This window comes from Ascaphus truei, chromosome 4 (assembly GCF_040206685.1).
Source record: "Ascaphus truei isolate aAscTru1 chromosome 4, aAscTru1.hap1, whole genome shotgun sequence".
NCBI lineage: Eukaryota > Metazoa > Chordata > Amphibia > Anura > Ascaphidae > Ascaphus > Ascaphus truei.
Window position 1 is genome coordinate 84,432,375 of NC_134486.1, and position 22,085 is coordinate 84,454,459.

Genomic DNA, 22,085 nt, shown 5'->3' on the forward strand with positions numbered 1-22,085 from the left:
GCACACCGATATGAGTTATCTTACTACTAAGTTCTAGGCCTGAAAAAGTGTAGATAAGTGTGATAGATCTCAATGGACCGACAAGAAAGTTCTTCATACGTCCTTTCACCGCGGCACGTAAAGCAGCAAAACGCCCTGCAACGCATCTTTTGTTTTTTAGTTCAAGGATTGAAGCAGAGGGTCTACGGAATTGAATTTCAGCTCTGGGGGCCTCCTGCTTCCAGAGATACTTACCTCCGTAGGGGGTGCCGGTATGTCTGTGAAGTTTAAATGTCCAGGTCATGGGGGCCAAGAGGAAGGCGCAAGGGATGACGTCACGGCTTCCTAATGGCCTGCCTGACACTGGGACATTTAAGCCGCCATTTCGTTAGCCACGCAAGTTCCCTGGCTGCAGAGATACCGGCACCCTCTACGGAGGTAAGTATTTCTGGAAGTAGGGGGTCCTCGGAGCTGAAATTAACATAGTTCAGCTCCGGAGACCCCCAGCTTCAATCCTTTTAAGGTGGCTATCTCGTTGCGTAGTCTGTTGATTTCATCCTCTGCATTAGAGTGTTATATTCCTATGTCCTCCATTTTATTCTCAATAGTGTCTGTTCTCTGTGTTAGGGAATTCACCTCTGTCTTGGGGCTATTTAGTGCCGAGGCTAGGTCTTCCTGTATGCCTTGTCTCATTTTGAGGAAGAGCTCTTCCATATAATCTTTAAGCTCTTGACTCAATATATTTCCTGCCTGCTTGTTCGGCTGCTCGCGGGTGGGGTCCCCCTGCGCGCGTGCTGCGGCGCCATCTTGAGGGCCCGCATTGAGCTCTGTTGCTCGTTGATTCGGCGGAAACAAAGTTGTGACCCTCTGGTTTTCCGTTTTTTTTGGTTTTTGCAGCCATCCTGGGTGTTCTGCAATGCAGCTCAGCTGCTTTGTTTGCTTTTTCTTGGCGGTCTGTGCTCGTTCTGATTCTCTACGTGCGGAGGGTCCTAGGAGCAGATCCCTCAGGCGGCCATGTTTGGTGGCACCACCGGAAGTCCCCCCCCTGCTTCAATCCTAAAAAATGAAAAGAAAGATGTAGTGCAAGGGGTTTTGCTGCTATAAAGCTGGTGACACTATAATATTATGTTCTCATCATCCACCTTTATCAGGATTCTACATTTGATTAAAGCACAGCACTGTACACCTGCTCTTTACTGCAGTTATACCAATGCCTGCAGTGTTTCCATGTTTCACATTGTGATGCTCATGCAGACTGCACAAGCTGCCAGGTCTGTATTACTGTATGTAGATTGTGTCGGATTTACCTGCTGGAACTTGAACAGAGTTCGTACCGTATACATGTTCATGGCGGTATCTGCCATCTTTCGGAGCGAGGCTGAGTAAAATTACCAAGCAGCCTGAATGTAACCGGTATCTGTGGACTTTCTGCCTTTTTCCAAAATGTCTCGACTTGGCAACAACTCTTTGAATACCACAGCCCCTCCAGCCCTGTAATAGACCGAAAAAGTGAAAAGCACTTTTTAAGTTACTGCGCTCGATACTATCGCCCGCAGTGATAAACTCTTTTTATAACCACTTCAAAGGTTCACAAGTTCCCTGAACAAAAAAAAAAAAAAAAAACAAGAAATGTGAAAAACACCAGCTGCTGTTAGTTTTCAGAACTTGGAAACGAAGTTTTAGAGAAGGCACACTGCTTTAGTCCAACTTGTTGACCAGTCTCAAGTTGTCGAATAGCTCAAATACTTATCATATTTGTGGTTGCTCCACTCAGCAGACTTACTCTGTTGTGCATTAAAAGGGAACTGGCTTTTGTCACCCTCTGCCTCTCCAGCTGCACATCTATGCATGTACATTAGCAACTATAGCTCTATATGTATATATGAATGCATATATATATGTGTGTGTGTGTGTATTATATATATATATATATATATATATATATATATATATATATATATATATATATATATATATATATATCCATGCATGTGTCTTTGCCTGCTGATCATTTATTAAAGGTCCTCCTCCCTTACTATCTCCACCCCTCACTTTATTCCTTCTTTGATAGCATAGGATAGAAAGAGCAGCTGCGGTGGGCTGAGCAAAACTTGCCCCTTTACTTTGAGGGGCACTTAAGGATGATGGTGCAATGCAGCTCTCAGCTGCAGAATGCCATGCCCATATTTTGCGGACGAAATCTGCAAGTGCAGAGCGAGCGGCGTTTTCAATGTCTTTTTTTTGTATTATTTAGAATTTCGTTTTGCACCACCGAGCACAATATAGTAGACTGTCTCAGACCACCACTGAGTCCCTGCCAGTGTGCTTGCAATCTAATTTTAACGCCTCGAGGGAGGTAGTGACTAACGACTTGCAAAAAGAGGCTGAAAGTGAGGTCCGCTAGTTGCGACGAGCCACGTTAATCAATGCAATACTCCAGGCACTTCCACCGATTCCTCACAGCAAGGGCATTTCAGCACTTTTACAGGCATCACTTCCCCTTTGTATTTTTGTATAAAAGCGCTAACCATGTACCTAGCGCTTTACAGAGATATTCGAATACAGGGAGAAATAATACAAACATGGATATGTGCCGGATACATAACAGTAAATGTTGGGCGACAGAAGTCCCGGAAAACTTGCAATCTAACCTTTTTGCTTGAATTCCATGATACATGCTGCAGTTTCACAGGTCCATATTAATAAGGGTACACAATGCTGCATTCATGTTTTCCTATCTGACTAGAAATAGTGCCCTACTCTTAAAAGCAATGTCTTTGAAGTGGGAGAATCTGTTTGAGTCCCAGAGCCTGTTCCTTGAAGCCTAGGACAAGGCCCTTTATTTCCCTCTACCTGATCTATAGGGTAGATATTCATTATGCTGACAAACTAGGTATCAGAAATATCACATAATGGAATAATAACTGGTGAGCCTAGACTTCTTGTTTTTCTTGTAGTTTAGGGGTGCTGAGCCACCCCAATATCAACAGCTGCAGACGCCATCCTAATATTATCACCAACACTAGAGGTTTTGTATGTTACTTATTCATAGAGGTGTTGTTTGCTTTATTATTGTTGGTTAGTTTATTATCTCTTGATTATAGAAATAGTTTATATACACGTCAATACTAGTAGCGCACTTTTTTCTGTTTTTGTGTCCTTTATTTCCCTCTGCCTGATCTATAGGGTAGATATTCATTATGCTGGCAAACTAGGTATCAGAAATATCACATAATGGATTAATAACTGGTGAGCCTAGACTGCATTTAGCATTAGACTCTAAGACTCACTCCAAATGCGTGAACGAAGGGTGGGTAGGGGTGGGTAAGGGCACTACCGACCTAACCATCTCTTTAGGCTCCCACCAAACGTAGGGAAGCCACTAAAAATGTAGATACACAATGTCTCATAAACCACAATCACTGCCAGTCCAGCTACACATCTCATTCGCAATGCACCACAGGCATTTCTAGCAGTGCAGGGATTTAAAGTATATTAGGCCAAAAAAACTCTTTATCTCATTAAAATTGGTATTTAGACCTTGACAGCGATGTGCCATAATGAGGACACTTTGGGGAATATGTATTTACGTCAAAAGTGGAGCAATTGCCAGGCAAAATGTTCACGCCACATCTCAAAAATCCCATTTAAATCACTTTTAGTTAAATCTGGTGAGGGGTTTTGCCCCAGAATTGCTCCGCTTTTGCCTTGATACATACTCCTGGGAATGTTGGGGATAAGGGACAGCCCTCAGCAAAATGACAAATGTAAATGTAAAATATATATAATATATATATAATATTTTCATTGTATATATGGCTATGAATAAAATAATAGGTGCAGTGACGAGTTGGTGAAATACCCCGCAAAATATGTCTGCGTTCAGCTTCTATTCCCCTTAAAATACTGCACCAGCAGAGTGGCTGAGATTTGACAGGTCTGCATGGTGTCTGCACCTCTGGATGCCGCTTTCTGCCACTACACACTCCCTAGCAGCAGATTTGCATTAACAGATCTTGATCTCTTGGGACAAAGACACATGTAAGTGATATGTGAGAGGCCTCCCTGTAATTGGCCAGTCCCTCCAAGTCAGTGGGGCATGTGCTGTGCTGAGCTGTGAGCTGCTGCCACCGGGGCTGTAACTAGGGGTGCAGTGGGGGGGTGCTGCAGCCCTCCTGCTTTTATACATGTTTACACCATAGTAATGTATGTATGTTGCTGATTTGGTATGTACAGCACCCCCACCCAAAAATGAGTTCCTGCACTCCTGGCTGCTGACTGTACTTTCTAGCTTTAGTCTGGGGCTGCAGATCAGAGCAGAGGCTGGTGGTAGGAGGAGGAGGGGGGGAAGGGAAAAAACACAGAAGGAGGGAGGAAAGAGAGAGAGAGAGATAGAGGAGGGAGTTCTGCTAGGGACAGAGGAGGAGCTTTGACGTGAGCCACAGGGCAAGGAGCTTGCAAGAGCTTCTCTTCACGTCATTGTATTTCATGGCAAGTGCTGGGAGCACAGACAGCCTCACAGTCAGTGGGGTTTTTTCTCTCTCCTCTCGCTCTACACCTCCTCCTCCTCCATTGTATAATAATGCTTCTCGTTTCCAGCCAGGGGAAAGCACTGGCTTAAATCGTGCAGCCCGAGCGACATATGGACCTAGTACTAGATTAGGGGAGGGGGGGTCGACCCTGATGCGTTAGACTTCAGGTGAAACTGCATGTGGTAAGTTCAACACATCTGCTATCATGTATATTATTATTATTTTATTTTTTGCCATATGATGGACACCAACTCAAATGTCCGCTGTCTGGTGCGCTGGGTGTCTGTCCATTAGGGTGCTGAGTAATGCACATTAGTATTATTTATTACACATTTGCACGTTGTATGTGCTGTAGCTGGTATATCACAGGCTAAAGTTCCCTGTGTCACTTTAAATTCATTTCTAGAGACGATCTGGCTAGTTGCAAGTGCTGGATGAGCTTGCGATGCGCTGCACATGAGTTTGGGAGAGAGAGTATTTGCGTTTTGTTCGCTGCCAGTGCTGTGTTTCGTACAGTGACATTGTCCCCGTCATGTTCATTTCTGTCCCAGATCTATATATTTAACCCCTCAGAGTTTGCAGCGTTGCATGTTCATGATCCAGTACAGTAAAGGGTAAAACTCTTTGCCCTGTGCCTCTTTTGGTAGTTATTTGCTGTTGTATATTCATCATGTCCACGTACATAAAAGTGCGAATAGAAGTTTGTTTTGACGCGCTGCTCCATTTTCTGTTTGCGTCAAATGATAAAAGAAAGAAAAGTAGTTTTTTTGTTTTTTTGGGGTTTGGTTTTTTTTCTGTAACGCAAATTGTTTCCCAGGAAAGTTTACGCTGCTTCAGACCTGGCAGATTTTTTTTTTGACGCAAATACAAGATGAAGCGACGCACGGAGACGCCGAAAACCTTCTCATTATAATCTGTGCATCACGGAACTCCTCCTATTGAAACTCCCAGAATCCCAAGCGGACGCACGCGGTGTCAAACTTGGAGCAAAGACCTTGATACATTGACGCAAGATGAAAATTACACAATTTGCCTCAATTGTGATCCAAATTTGCCTTGATACATCACTCCCATAGCCTGGATGCTATATAAGTGGATGAGACTATTTACTGTCAAAAGATTAAGGCAGCAAAAGCAGAAAGACGAGCAAAAAGCCTGATGTATATATGCCGTGTTTCAAATGACAGCTTTCGTACAAGTAGACAGTAACTAGTTCTGTGTCAGGTTAATGCTGCAGTCTTGTAGATCACACTTTTCTTTGGGAACTTTCCCTCCAGTTTGAAGACACAGTTTTGTACGGTCATCATTTCTGGATTCTGTAGTGACAGCAGTGGATGGTTCCTTCAGAAGTTAGTTTATCTGGCTACGTGGAAATTAAAGTTTTTTTTTTGCTGTTGTTGCTCTCAGCCTATAAGGAAATATAGGGTGGGATCTTGGTAGCACGATAAATGAGATTCAGTTGAAATGTTTTCAATGCCAGGTGACATGCAGTTCATTCCATGGCAATCTTTTGCAGCTCCCTCTGACGCCGCCAAGGGTTAAAGCGTCACCGCATGTTCCCATACTGTATTAACATGCTGCATTTTACTATGATTCTGAATTTTTTTCTATGCATTTTCAGCCTCCTCCGCCTAGCTGTCTGCTGAGGAAATACCCTAACCTACAGTTGTAAATACAAGGAAAGTCCATCCTCATAATAGAGGTTTATCATTTCATGTTTGGAGGGACTAAGGCAGACAGGCAGGGGGTATCCGCAGCTGTAATCAGATTGCCAGAAACCAACAATATTTTCCTGGACCTTTTTTTTTGTTTCTACACTAAATAGAAGAATCTTTATAGACAATGGCAAGCGTGTAGACTTACTCGGTATGGCTCTATGTTGCTGCATGTTTGTACTTTCCCAAGATGGTCCCAGAGATGAGATGCTACTTCACTTTTCATATGGGCATGGAGGAACGCGTATGGCTTTTGCTCCTCTTTGCACCATCTCACTGTAGGGTGATGTCTAGGGATAAAGGCTCCCGGGCACCTCGGTGCCTGCAGATGAAGAAATGTGAAGAATAAAGGGCCGGGAAGTGTTCAAAATGTCAGATTTAGTGTACGAGTCATCTCGTAGTCTGCTCAAAGTATTTACCTTGCTGTTTCCGAATAACAAGAAAAGTGTAAGACGCGTAACCCCGGAGTTCCAGTTTATACAAGTGCACTTACGTTGTTCTGCAACTTATTTTTTTTTTCTGGGGGGGTGACACAAGAATTTTTGGGTGGTTTGTGTGTTAGACCCTATGCAGCCAGAGAGACCTTGCACACAAGAATTTGCAATGTATTGTAAGCCAATCTGGCAGATGAGAGGGTCAAAGAAATATGTTTGTGCTCTTTGTGTTGTAAAACATTTTTTTTTTCTTTTGCATGTGGTCACCGATTTATGGATGTAAGGCTAAAGTCACAGCTTAAACATTGTGTGTTGGTGCTGCTATGTGATAATTGGTATGCCGCTTGCACTGGTTTTGGAATGAGTTTGTGCCATAGAAATAATGATCCAGTTATTTAACGTGTACAGTATGTGGTGGTAAGGAATATCTAGCACTTTATGGCTCCTGAGTATAGGTGGCTGACAGTCAACGGCAGGGAACAGACTCCGAAAATAGCACAGCTGCTGTGTACCATTGTCTCTTCCCCCCTTGCCCTCCTCCCCCACCCCCACCCCATCCCCCCCAGACACTGTGAGAAAGGACTTTTCTGTTGGTTGCTACTGTGAGTTAATGGGGGTGTGTAGGTCATGGCAGATCTGGAAGGGGGTTTTTATGTTCAGGCTACAGTAAGAAAAGGAGATTTGGGGAAATAAAGAGCAGTGGTTCTTAAACTGTGTGCCTGGGCCTTTTAGTGGTGATCCCGAAACCTTGCAAAAGTCCATTTGGCAAGTCCGTCCTATAATCTGTGGCTCTCACCACAGCTGATGGCTCAGGATCTTCAGACGCACGTCCACTACTTTTAAAATATAGAACACATATTTATATTAATAAATTGATACACTGACCTATGACCTAGCGTGGTACCTTGACATGATTATTTACACGTAAGTAGTGAGACGTCAGCAATTATTTGAGAAAGTCCAATATAGGAATAGGTGGTTTTATTACTAAGTAAATATTGTCTCCCAATCACTGTAAAAAAGAATAATAATACTAATAATAATAATAATAGACAATAATGTAGTGTGGCATGCAATACATTCTGCTGAACTAGAAATCACACTACTGTACTACTAAAATAGTCACACAGTGTTTCATTATATATTATTATATTGCCTCAGAAATAAAATAATACATATTATACCAGTTGACTTCTTATAAAAGGAAGCGGCAGCCATTTTTTTTTATCTATCCCATAAAAATGCCTGTATCTCCAGAGTCCAGTAGAATAAAAGAAATAAATCTACATCACTGTAGACAGCATGAAGGTTTGTTAAAAAAAAATAGATTGTTTTTTAAATGAATATTCCATACGTTATAGTATAAAATGTGACATGTGTACATGTCAACAAAGGCAAAAAGGCAGCACATTGTGTACACTGATCAGCTGATTATCCTTTAAGACAAAATTGGACCCTCTTGATGCCGTCTTGTTTCACTGATTTGGCTGCAGAAGGTAGCATTAAATATACTCCTCTGTTTATTAGAGGAGGGAGAAATAAGACACGTGTGGTGCCAGGAAATTACACGGGTACTTCTACATCCAAACTACACTAGTGTCACCCATGCAGGTATCGCAGCACCCAACAGCTTGCACAAGGATGCTAGATGTAACCCCATCAATGCTGAGGTTAATCTGTTAAGTAGCTTGATTGCTCAGAATAAAAGGTACAATCACTGGCAAATAAGGGGATCCCTGTAGCTATTTAAGTCATTATTCCAAGAGCCTTATGGATTTCAACACTCGTTTCTATTTTTTTACATTTTGGCTTTGTAGGTTTAGTTTAAAAAAAAAAAAAAAACGGCTACCAGAGATTTAGGGGGTAATTCTACATAGTCCAAAGCACCCATTAACAAACTATAGAATAAAACCCCTAGTCATAACATTAAAATAAAAAAATGCAATATTACTTTAAAAAAAAGAAAACACGTGAGTTGCAGCAGATCTGTTTGGCACTGTGTGTATCTATCAAAAACTTTTCTGTCTTATAAAACACAGACTTAATAGTTGGCAAGTTACGTATTTTCTACGATATTCTCCCCAGGGAGAAGCGATTGTATGTGTGGCTGTGTGTGTGTATCAAAAACCGGACATTTGTGGACTGCTGGATCCCATTTCCAGTTGGTCCATTCAATACTTTCACATATTGCTTGTTATTGGCTTTTCTTCATCCTGGCCACAGACTTGTGAAGTCGTACCTGTCGTTTTAGTTTCCTACTTTTAGAGAGGATGCTCTAATGCTGGTACCTGCAGTGTCACGCCTGCAGCGCAGGAGATAGATAGTAAGTCACTTATGAGAGGATGAATAGGATGGAGGCATCGCTGTGGCCATATTCAATGTAGTGAAGATGGGGTGAAAGACGCTATTTTTGTTGATTGTTGTCTAGTTCGTTTATTTATTTTTTTGCAGATTTTTTTATATTTTGCTCTTTCGGGGATGTTTTTACTTAAAAAAGAATCCGATACATCATCCAGGAGATATGAGCAGTTAAAATATTGAGTGTGCAGGATGTTAAAATTGATGTCTCCCCAGAGTGCATCAGTGCTAAAGATGAGAGGAATATGATTTTTAACAAAAAAAAATTAGACGGAATGATTGAGCCACCTGTCTTGAAGCAGGGATATCCCTAATACCTGGCCTGTTGGTGGCCCTTGAGGACTGGAGTTAGCCACCTCTGCTATAGGGGCAAGATCCTAGCATTATATGAGTTAAAACCACACAGGCTTCCTGGGAGTTAATGCATTTGCTTGAATGAAAGTTTATGCACCCTCACCCCTGCATTAACCTGCCTCTCATTAATCTGAATATGAACCAGTTTGTGATATTTTGATGCATTTGTGTACCCTGATTACTGTAATATTAAAATATTTTTTTCAACCCCAACAAAGTCTCAGGGTCCGTCTGATTTAAGAAAAGTTCACCAGCTCTATATCTGTAGTAAATAAGAAGCGGTGGAGGGATGAGAGTATAGTCAGATTTACATTCTGTGTTACAAAGTGTCTACATAGTGTAATACAGTAGTAAGTATCAGCGGCTCTCCCAACAGTCTCTCTGATATCTCTGTATCATGATCAGTTGCTGCTATTTTATTGTTACTGTAATATGATCAGGTATACAGTATAAATGGCTACCAGCCTGATTTTGGAGGTCCTCCCCAGCGTTTTACTTTACCCCCTTGTTTGCTATTTGTTCAAGTTTGAAGGAGTAGCTCAGTGGTATTTTCACTGTCTTTGGAGTGGGTGAATCCAGTTCAAATCCCAGTGTCCGCTCCTTGGGACTTTGGGCAAGTCACTTTATGTCCCTGTGCCTGTGGCACCAACATTAGATTGTAATCTGTACAAGGTAGGAACTCGTTGTGCCTGCCACATTACAGCGCAGTGTACACTGTCAGTGCTATATAAGAAAAAATATTATTATTGTAGTCACTGTGTTGTGTTATAAGAAGTTGGGTCGTTTGCAGACATCATATTGGAACCAGTGTGCAGTAAGTGAGCAGAGCTGTAAACGCCCCACTAAAGTTTTCACGAGCAAGGAATAACCTTACTAACCTACTTGAAAGGTAGGTACTCAAAAGATCTGTGCTGGACACTTAACCCCCAGATGGAAACACAACCGGATCTGTGTACAGTTAGTTACCCATTACTTCTAGTGTATGGTTTATGAAATTCAGTGAATTGCATTGAAAGAATTAATTGGGTGCTTAGGAGCCGTCCCTGAGCGTAAAATGACTGACGGTGCAGGACAACCTTTACAATGGGCTAATTTACCAGAATCTCACATGTGGAATGCGCAGAACACCTTTTAGAATGTGCAGAGTCACGTGAATTGTTATTGTGGGATGTACACAGCAACTCTCACAATGCCGTGAGCAACCTGAGTTTTACGTGTGTTCACTCTCATACAAGATCCACATTGGCTTTTTTTGATGCCATCCTCATTACTTTTCATCAGTTGACTATAATCTGTTTAATACATGTATAAAAGCCCCATAAAAATGAAAGCATAGATATTTAATCAGAGAAGGGGGACGGGGGTTTGTACAAGATGACAGTTCCCAAAACGTTTCCCTTGTGCCTGTGTTTTGAAGACCTCATTGACATGTTCTTAAAATGCTTGGCTGTCTTGACACACTTCCTTCAGATCTGGAACTAAAATAATGTCACACAGCAACATCTCTATGCACCACTTGCGTTGGGCTTAATTAAAGCTGCAGTTCAGTCTTTTTTTTTTTTTTTTTTTTACATTTATTTTTTTACTTCAATAGTTTCATGTGTGCAATCTCTAATTACCTAAAGAACTGTATAGCTGCAGCTCAATTCGTTTTCCATGTATTGATAGGTCGAAATTTGGTGACATTTTAAAAGCTGGCATTTGTTTATAATCTGCTTGACTGGCAGTGGAAGCTCATGAATATTCATGAGCAATCCTGAACTGACAAGTGCTAGAGGGAGGGCAGGGCTGACAAAGGGGTGTGCCAGGGCTTGTGACAGGACATGAAGGGGCAGTGCCTTAGCAAATGGCTGTTAAAATAGAATACAAGAAAATTGGTCTTTCAAAGTTGTTTTTTTAAAAACAGAAAATGCTAAAAGTATTTTTTCTTACTACAGAACTGATTTATTAAAAAAAACAAACATGCAGGATATTGACTGAACTGCAGCTTTAAAAGCTATAATTTCCAGCTAATTGTACTTTGTACATAAATGCTGACCCGATAGCACACACAAATAATGGCTGCAGTGATTTCCGTGGAGCTCACAGCCCTGCCTTTCTGTGTGCTGGACACACGAGGAGATGGCTCCGGTTGCAACAGTTTCTTGGCAAAAAAAATGACCCAGTAGTAGAAGTGACTGGCTGACTATTGAGTCCAAAGATCGTGTGCTTCCCTTTATATAGAGGGAGCAAAAAGGAGCAAGGTCCAGTTTGCTTACTATGTCTAGTGGACTGACGTCTGCCCCTTGCCCCTATTTAACCGATTAGATGCCAGGGAAGTCAGTAACGATGCACTGTCAATGCTCTCCAATGTGTTTCAAGCCTGGAGAGTCGTTTCAGTTGCAAGCAAAACATTTCTGAAACATTATATATATATATATATATAGGGCAGAATAAATGAGTTCTTCAGTATTAGGTGATACCTTTTTTATTGGACTAACAATTTATGTCATATATATTTATATATATATGGAAGAAAGAAAAAAGGCGCAATCCAGAGTAGCAATAAAAAACAGGAAAATTTATTAATTAAACAAGGAAGGTTTTCCTTGCTTAATTGATACATTTTCCTGTTTTTTTATTGCTACACAGGATTGCGCCTTTTTTCTTTCTTCCATTTAATCAGGATAGGCATATCCTCATTAGGGCTGCATCCTGCTAGCTCATTTCACCTGGGTCAGTGCATTTATTAGTCACCCATTTATTCACTTATAATATTTCATTTGTGTTAGCCCTAGCGCTGATTTCTTTCTGTGATATATATATATATATATATATATATATATATATATATAATAGAATTAAGAATGAAGAAAAACTATAATTAAATCAACACCGGGGCCAAAGAAAAAAAGAAAGTAGCATTTGTCAATATTTGTTTTGAAAAATTAAAGCTAGTGTTTGCTGTCCCTAACATTTTTTCTCACTTGTAGCTGCACAAAACCTTTTCAATATACCAATGTGTGGAATAATACTTTGCTAATGGCTCGCCAGTCTCTGGTCAATTGACAGGTCTGTTTCACTGTTTAAAGCAGCGATCACTCCCCAAATTTTTAAACTCTTATTTTTTTTTTTGCCTTCTTGAAGCGACATTCCCCTCCCCCCCCCCAGATCACGAATCACGAGATATTTGTCATTTTCTTCTAATGTGACTCTTTTCTTTTTTTTAACTCAAAGCACTACAAATAGGACCGACAAACTGCAAATATGGCGGCGGGGTCAGCACAAGAAAGCTGACACGTTGTCTCTCAATCATGTTGCAGCTTTTTTTTATGGGCTAACAAACAACACACAGAACCCCAGCAAGCTCATTTTAGGAACCCCTGCGCTCCCACAAAATATATATATGTATATAAGTGTCAAAAAGGAGAGCTATTGAGCGTAGCATATGTATTAAACAAGCGACAGAGAAGCCCAATGCTACATCCAACAGGACAGAAATACACAGTAAAATACTTATATATTCTCTTGAAAAAGGGTAATTTAGTTTAACCCTTTGGCCAAAGCATTGTAAGCCTGCGAGCCACGTCAAGGCAGAACCAGTTCGCAAGTCCTAACACTACCAGATAAAATACTAATATACCTCTATTAGAATTAAAAATCTCATTTACCTCTATAAGGAGGGAGAAAGACCAACATTGGATCTATATCCAGTAGAACGAAAAGAACCTGCTGACTTGGGAAGTGGGGAGGGGTGAGCTTAAACCCTGGGAAGTAGGAGTCACTAACCTCCAACAGCTGAGACCAGCTGAAAATAAGTTTACAAACACACAGAACCCCAAAAAGCTTATTTTAGGAACCCCTGAGCCCCCACACAATATATATGTACATAAGTGTCATAAAGGAGTGCTATTGAGCGTGGCAAATGTATACAACAAGCGACACAGAAGCCCAATGCTACATCCCATATGACAAAAATACACAGTAAAATACTTATATTCTCTAGTTTAACCCTTTGGCCAAAGCATCAAGAGAATATATAAGTATTTTACTGTGTATTTTTGTCATATTGGATGTAGCATTGGGCTCCTCTGTCGCCTTTTTTTTATGGGCGCCTGCGCTTGCCCTGAGGCCCACTGCCACGGTGTCTCCACTGGTTCGCTTGTTGCTCGGCAACCCGGGGGGGGTACCCGGAATTAAGGTGACCGGAGGCCCCCAGGGTCAGGTTGGCTTAAAAAAAAGAGAGAAGCAAACAAGCCTTAATTTCACTCTTCGAACAAATGTAACAAATTAAAGTAATGAAACACATTAAACTGTTGTCTGTTTGGCTCAAATAGGTTCTCCCCACATACTTTAAGGCAGGGGTGCTCAGCTCCAGTCCTCGGGTCCCTCCCCCCCAACAGGGCAGGTTTTCAGGACATCGCAGCTTTTTTCAACCTCATCTACTATGTAACAGAAAATTATCAAATCTTATACTTAACTCATATTCAGACACTTACATTCCCTTTTACATACCAAATGCGCATTATAATTAATATTAAACATTAATGTTTTATAATAAAATGAAGATAAAGATAACATCACTTTTCTTTTCAGAGATTGTACGTCTTATTCTGTGCCCAATTTGTTCATTTGTTACTTCTATTTCCAATGTATTCTTACTACAGTATCTAGTGCCTTTCTTCATTATTTTAAGGCCTTAGTCTCTATAGTCTGAAGTGGCCGTTTGGGCAGTTTTTGGCCACAAATCCCTATTGAAGTCCGGGGTCAATTTCTGCAGTAAAAGGCCTGGATGGCCGTTTGGACTACATAGAATGACCCCCTAACCCCCACTTTTAGAACGTGCTGCCAGTATCCCTGCCAGCAATTAGTCCGCCACACTGTTAGCCGGTGTCAAAAATAGGACTTACACTTTATAACCATGTCACTCAACTAGGAATCAGCGAGGAAAGGGACGCTTTAACCCTTTTAGTGCCCGCGGGTTGTGCCACCTCCGGTACTTCCGCATCCCGTGGCCGCTCTTTGGAGCGATCATGCAAAGCTGTTTCTGTCGGGCCGGATAGCACAGGGAGGGGGCAGGGCGAACGCGCCCATTCAGTGTGGTACGTCGGAGCGCCGATCGCGTACAGCCCCTGAGAAAACGAGCAAGGGGCAATGATATAGGGTGTACGTCATAAGGGCCCCTGGGGTGGCCCTTTTATTGGCGTACGCTGTACGTCATTAGGGCACTGAAGTGGTTAATATATCACCCTCTTACACTGATATTACACTGTACACTTTAATGTATCACACGTGCAGAATCAGATTGCCCTCTTAATGCCCAAAGGGGCACTGCTTGCAAAGGCATCCAAGGCGGAAAAATAATGGGCGGCATGAAGGAGCGTACCAGGGTTCCCCTACTCGGCTTGTCATGTACAGGTGCGCCGACGAGTATTCTAAAACTTGCCTTAAACTTGCCTTGGAAAATCTGGGGCTATCACCAGGTACATGCCGAGTGCATGCTGCAAACATTTCAGCGACATTTCTGCAGAGCGTAATGGCCCATCGGATTAACACTAACAGCAGAGATCCCTGGCAGTCCCATTCAGTTTGAATGGGACTGCCAGGGACCCCCGCTGTTAATCTGATGGGCCATTAGTCCGTCTGCAGAAATGTCACTGAAATGTTGCAGCATGCACCCAGCATGTACCTGGGTCTTGTTGGGGATTGCCCCAGATTTGTTGTAGAATACTCATCGGCGCTACAGTAACTGACACACAAGGCTTCCCGGGGCACATTTGCAGACAGTGGCGGGTACTTGACCTGCACTGCTTGTGCATCCAAATATGACAGGGACCCCAGTCTACCAGAAGTTTCCTGGGATAGATATGCCTAGGATGTGGCAAGGGAGATTGTCCTGTAAGTATCCATAATCGGACGGCCATTAGCACTAGTTTTGTCTCCTGCGTTGCTTTATTTCCACATATACAGATAGGGCCGGAAATAATTGGACACTGATAAAAGTTTTGTTATTTTGGCTGTGTACCAAAATAAATTCAAGTTACAGTTAAATAATGAATATGGGCTTAAAGTGCAGTCTATCAGCTTTAATTTGAGGGTATTCACATCCAAATTGGAGGAAGGGTTTAGGAATTACATCTCTTTAATATGTAGCCCACTCTTTCAAGGGACCAAAAGTAATTGGACAATTGACTCAAAAGCTGTTTCATGGACAGGTGTGGGCTATTCCTTCGTTATTTCATCATCAACTAAGCAGGTAAAAGGTCTGGAGTTGATTCCAGGTGTGGCTTTTGCATTTGGAAGCTGTTGCTGTGAACCCACAACATGCGGTCAAAAGAGCTCTCAATGCAAGTGAAACAGGGCATCCTTAGGCTGCAAAAAAAAGAAAGTCCATCAGAGAGATAGCAGAAACATTAGGAGTGGCCAAATCAACAGTTTGGTACATTCTGAGAAAAAAGAACGCACTGGTGAGCTCTGCAACACAAACAGGACTGGACATCCACGGAAGACAACAGGGGTGGATGATCGTAGGATCCTTCCATGGTAAAGAAAAACCCCTTCACAACATCCAGCCAAGTGAAGAACACTCTCCAGGAGGTAGGCATATCATTATCCAAGTCTACCATAAAGAGAAGACTTCACGAGAGCAAATACAGAGAGTTCACCACAGGGTGCAAACCATTCATAAGCCTCAAGAATAGAAAGGCCAGATTAGACTTTGCTAAACAATATCTAAAAAAGCCAGCCCAGTTCTGGAACAGCATTCTTTGGACAGATGAAACCAAGATCAACCTGTACCAGAATGATGGGAAGAAAAAAGTATGGAGAAGGCTTGGAACGGCTCATGATCCGAAGCATACCACATCATCTGTAAAACACGGTGGAGGCAGTATGATGGCATGGGCATGAATGGCTTACAATGGCACTGGGTCACTAGTGTTTATTGATGATGTGACAGAAGACAGAATCAGCCGGATGAATTCTGAAGTGTATAGGGATATATTGTCTGCTCAGATTCAGCCAAATTCAGAGAAGTTGATTGGACGGCGCTTCACTTTACAGATGGACAATGACCCAAAACATACTGCGAAAGCAACCCATGAGTTTTTTAAGGCAAAGAAGTGGAATATTCTGCAATGGCCGAGTCAATCACCTAATCTCAACCAGATCGAGCATGCATTTCACTTGCTGAAGACAAAGCTTAAGGCAGAAAGGCACAAACAAACAACAACTGAAGACAGCTGCAGTAAAGGCCTGGCAAAGCATCACAAAGGAGGAAACCCAGCGTTTGGTGATGTCCATGCGTTCCAGACTTCAAGCAGTCATTGCCTGCAAAGGATTCTCGACAAAGTATTAAAAATGAACATTTTATTTATGATTGTGTTAATTTGTCCAATTACATTTGAGCCCCTGAAATAAGGGGACTGTGTATGAAAATGGTTGCAATTCCTAAATGTTTCATACGATATTTTTGATCAACCCCTTGAATTAAAGCTGAAAGTCTGCACTTCTATTGCATCTCGGTTGTTTCATTTCAAATCCATTGTGGTGGCGTACAGAGCCAACATTATGAAAATTGTGTCAGTGTCCAATTATTTCCGGACCTAACTGTACATGACGGGGCCAACATTTATTGAATACTTCTTAATTTCTTCTTTTTTTTTTTTTTTTTAAGATGGTGTTGGCAATTAAAAAAAATAAGTATGTAGTGGATGAGCTAATCATTTCAAGTAGTGTTTTTGTTCTATGGCAAGTGAAGCTTCCAGGGAGGAAAATGGTGAATTTTGTTACAAAATTATCACTATTATTAACATTACTAATGCTAATCTCTCGCTATCAAAAATGAATAATATACAGAATAATACATTCAACAACCTCAATGTTGTCAAAATCCAAACCCCAGTATTAATTTAATATCATATATATGTATTTATGTCCTTCTAATTGACATGCCTCCAATCTGCATTGTACACAAGCAAAGGATTTCATTTTTCTCCAATTTAATATCTGCCAGGATTATCTGTAACAAAAACATTCTCCACCCCCCCCCCCCCCCCCCCCTATCTGTGTTCCTTGTAATCCTTTGCGATTCAGGAGTACTCCAGTGTCCTGTGAGGCCTTTGTTTGTGAGATGTGATCAAGCTACAGACTTGGCTCCTTGATTTCCTAATATTTTCCACTGTCCGTGTGCTGTTTGAAGCCTTTTTCTCTTGTGGAGTGAGCTGCACATATGAAAGAACGCCCATGACTGGAGGTAAACTATGCAGATCACTGGGGGAGGGGGCGGGAAAGTGTATGCAGGGCACTTTTTTTTTTTTTGCAAGCGCGCTGCACGCTTGTCACAGCAGGTCTGACTAGTTTCAATTGCCTTGAGGGAGATGTGCGCAGGGTAGCTACAGACCAAACTATTTCAGCCGCTTTCATTACCGACGTGCCATCTTTTTTTGGGGGGGGGACCTGCTTCATCGTCTCAAATGCTTCTCTGGTTAACCATTTCACTGCCAGAGGGTATGGTATTGGGGCCTCTAGCGAAGTAAAGGGAGGGGTTAGGGGTCCGATTTGGAGAAATGGATGATAGTGTAACCTGTTGCAGTGTTAGGCCTCGGGCATGGTCAGCGCTTAGGCGCTGACCCGTGCTGAGGCGCGCTGGTGCTTACCAGTGAGCCCCTGCAGCCGTAATGAGAGCGGCTTTAGCAGGGGCTCGCACACGCTTCCGCAAGCGTGCGGAAGCGTGGGTCTTAGGAGAATTTTAGATTCAAGCGCTCAAGGGAGCGCAGGGCCGGTCACATGAATGGTTCGCCCAATGAGGGCGAGCCAGCTCCGGGACGTCACTGGCCCGCCCCCCGACACGCCCACGGACGGCGCACTAACCAAGGCCAGGGAAAGCGGGTCAGCGCGCCTCCGTACGGCTGCTGCAACCCTGGACGCAGCCTTAGGGACTATGGGGAGTGCCACTTGTTGGTGGGGTGAAGGAGAAATGTTAACTAAAGAAAAACAATGTGGATGTTGTATAATTAGGATTCCTTATGCCAAGGATGGTAAAAGGGCTCAAAGCCTGTTGTTGGGGGGGGGGGGGGCGGGAGGGGGGACAGACATTTAAGCCCCTGAAATTCAGTAATGGGCATTATATAAGGATGCAAAGTATGATGTACATCAGGGGTGCGCAAACTTCTTGAGCTGCGGCCCCCTTCCCGGGAGCCGCAGTGTTCGCGCACCCCCACACCCAATGGCTCGGCCTCTGTAACCGCCGCGACCCCCCAGTTTGCGCACCGCTGATGTTCATTATTTTATACACCTGTAACTGGCCAAAAAGCTTATATTACAAAAAAAGGAACTTAAAGTAGATAAATAAAGAGTATCATTATGCCTCAAACACTATTATCTGTTTAATTCCATTTGCTGATGTTTAACCCGTTCCACTCCAGAGGAATATGCAATGCAGTGCTCTGGGAGGGGTTAACGCAGTGGTTCTCTGCCTTTTTTGAGCAGAGGCACCCCTAAAGGGTTTCTTTGCATCTCGGGGCACCCCTGCTCTTCAGACTTCACTCTTCCCGTCCTCGCTTACACACTCAACATTCGCCTTGACACATCACATCACCCTTTTTCTCTTACACCACACACCTTCCGCCACCTCTCAAAAAGCCATCAACCTCAACTGCCAACACAAAGCCCTCACTTCTTCGCTCTTCCCTCCCATCTTCCCTCTTTCCTCACTTCGCTCTTTCCTTCCACCTTCCCTCTTTTCTCCCATCTTCCCTCTTTCCTAACTTCTTCCCTCTTTCCTCCCACCTTCCTTCCCTCTTTCCACCCACCTTCCCTCTTTCTTTCGTTCTTACCTCACTCCTTCCCTCTTATGTCACTCCTTCCCTCTTTCCTCCCACCATCCCTCTTTCCTCCTGTGACGGGAGCTCTGTAGCAGGCTATTAATAATACACACCAAATATAACTGGGTTGAACCGGACGAGGCTTAGATATGATAAAATTTAATTTATTCCTTGAAAAAGGTGAACACACGAGATTATACAAATAACAGACAAAATATGGACACTCACTTAAGATGGAATGATGAAACAGTCATATCTGGACTGGCAGTTCATACAGCAATCTTCATAATCATCAAGACACGAAAGACAATAGCCATAGGCTGAGCCTGGTTCTTATACAATTATTTCCCATTGAACACAACCTAAACCCAGCCCCTCTCATAAATCAGTGGTGAGGTTGACAGTTTTCCTCAGAGTAAAACTCCTCCCACCCAAGGACGTTGAAAAATTGCTTTTCCTATCTAAATAACTTCATAACTTCAGTTTAGTAGTACTTACTGGCACGCGAGGTACTTATTAAGGTCACTCATTCTGAGATCTCCTTGCGTAACCGCACCCCTGGCCCCCATCAAGAAATCCTTTGAAGCAGGGCTGTGGGTAGTGAACATTTGTCACTGGTGCTATATTTCACACCCAATGCCCCAGCCTGGGTCCTAGCTGTCTCTACCAGCCAGATGTGCTAACATACACCAAACCCCCTCTGTACTTTTCACACCCAACTTCAATCAAGCCTTTTGAAGCCCAGATATTTCTGAAAAGACACCACGCTTCCTAATGTATTTTCCTAAACTGCAGCTCATTAACCCCTTAAGCCCCAGTGTGTGTGTGGTGCAGACACTGGCCCAGAAACAATACATTTATACAGGGAATAAACAGTTGGATGGCTGAAGCAAGGCAAAAACACATTACTGGACCCCAGTCCAGTTAACCCCTTGCTTCCCAGGTGAGAGTAGAGGGTGGCCAAATGGGGTGTAACCCCTTTAATCCCGGGCCAATTCCCCTCTCTCTTGACACCTCCCACCTTCCCTCTTTCTTTCTTTCTTTCTTACCTCACTCCTTCCCTCTTATGTCACTCCTTCCCTCTTTCCTCCCACCATCCCTCTTTCCACACTCCTTCCCTTTTTCCACACTCCTTTCCTCTCTCCTTCCCACCTTTGCTCTTTCCTCCCACCTTCCCTCTTTCCTCTCACCTTCCCTCTTTCCTCTCACCTTCCCTCTTTCCTCTCACCTTCCCTCTTTCTTCACTCCTTCCCTCTTTCCTGTCACCTTCTCTCTTTCCTCCCACCTTCTCTATTTCCTTCCACCTTCCCTCTTTCCTCACTTCGCTCTTTCCTTCCACCTTCCCTCTTTCCTCACTTCGCTCTTTCCTTCCACCTTCCCTCTTTCCTCACTTCGCTCTTTCCTTCCACCTTCCCCCTTTCCTCCCATCTTCCCTCTTTCCTAACTTCTTCCCTCTTTCCTCCCACCTTCCTTCCCTCTTTCCACCCACCTTCCCTCTTTCTTTTCTTCTTACCTCACTCCTTCCCTCTTTCCTCCCACCATCCCTCTTTCCTCCCACCTTCCCTCTTTCCTTCCACCTTCCCTCTTTCCTCCCACCTTCCCTCTTTCTTCACTCCTTCCCTCTTTCCTCCCACCTTCTCTCTTTCCTCCCACCTTCCCTCTTTCCTCCCACCTTCCCTCTTTCCTCCCACCTTCCCTCTTTCTTCACTCCTTCCCTCTTTCCTGTCACCTTTCCTCTCTCCTTCCACCTTCTCTCTTTCCTCCCACCATCCCTCTTTCCTCCCACCATCCCTCTTTCCTCCCACCTTCCCTCTTTCCTCCCACCTTCCCTCTTTCCTCCCACCTTCCCTCTTTCCTCCCACCTTCCCTCTTTCTTCCCACCTTCCCTCTTTCCTGTCACTTTCCTCTCTCCTTCCACCTTCTCTCTTTCCTCCCACCTTCTCTCTTTCCTCCCACCTTCCCTCTTTCCTCCCACCTTCCATCTTTCCTCCCACCTTCCATCTTTCCTCCCACCTTCCCTCTTTCCTCCCACCGTCCATCTTTCCTGTCACTTTCCTCTCTCCTTCCACCTTCCCTCTTTCTTCCCACCTTCCCTCTTTCCTGTCACTTTCCTCTCTCCTTCCACCTTCTCTCTTTCCTCCCACCTTCTCTCTTTCCTCCCACCTTCCCTCTTTCTCTCCTTACCTCACTCCTTCCCTCTTATGTCACTGCTTCCCTCTTTCCTCCCACCTTCCCTCTTTCCTCCCACCTTCCCTCTTTCTTCCCACCTTTCCTCTTTCCTCCCACCTTCCCTCTTTCCTCCCACCTTCCCTCTTTCCTCCCACCTTCCCTCTTTCTTCCCACCTTCCCTCTTTCCTGTCACTTTCCTCTCTCCTTCCACCTTCCCTCTTTCCTCCCACCTTCCCTTTTTCCTCCCACCTTCCCTCTTTCTCTCCTTCTTACCTCACTCCTTCCCTCTTATGTCACTGCTTCCCTCTTTCCTCCCACCTTCCCTCTTTCCTCCCACCTTCCCTCTTTCTCTCCTTCTTACCTCACTCCTTCCCTCTTATGTCACTGCTTCCCTCTTTCCTCCCACCTTCCCTCTTTCCTCCCACCTTCCCTCTTTCTCTCCTTCTTACCTCACTCTTTCCCTCTTATGTCACTGCTTCCCTCTTTCCTCCCACCTTCCCTCTTTCCTCCCACTTTCCTCCCACCTTTCCTCTTTCCTCCCACCTTCCCTCTTTCCTCCCACCTTCCCTCTTTCCTCCCACCTTCCCTCTTTCCTGTCACTTTCCCTCTTTCCTCCCACCTTCCCTCTTTCCTCACTCCTTCACTCTTTCTTCACTCACTCCTTCCCTCTTTCCACCCACCTTCCCTCTTTCCACCCACCTTCCCTCTTTCCTCATTTCTTTCCTCCCACCTTCCCTCTTT

At 43.5% G+C, this 22,085-nt stretch overlaps 1 protein-coding gene across 3 annotated transcripts in view; it reads left to right on the plus strand.

Annotated features, from left to right (window-relative positions):
* Positions 1-4,425: 4,425 nt before the first annotated feature.
* The window catches only part of SERTAD2 (SERTA domain containing 2), an 84,006-nt gene continuing 66,346 nt past the window's right edge, over positions 4,426-22,085 (plus strand). For 2 of the 3 annotated variants that reach the window (XM_075596120.1, XM_075596119.1), the window contains exon 1: positions 4,426-4,693. The gene's annotated coding sequence lies outside the window, so the exon portion shown is untranslated. Of the gene's footprint in view, positions 4,694-6,132; positions 9,599-22,085 lie in introns of those variants that run through there. The other variant, XR_012800934.1, reaches the window with a different exon arrangement.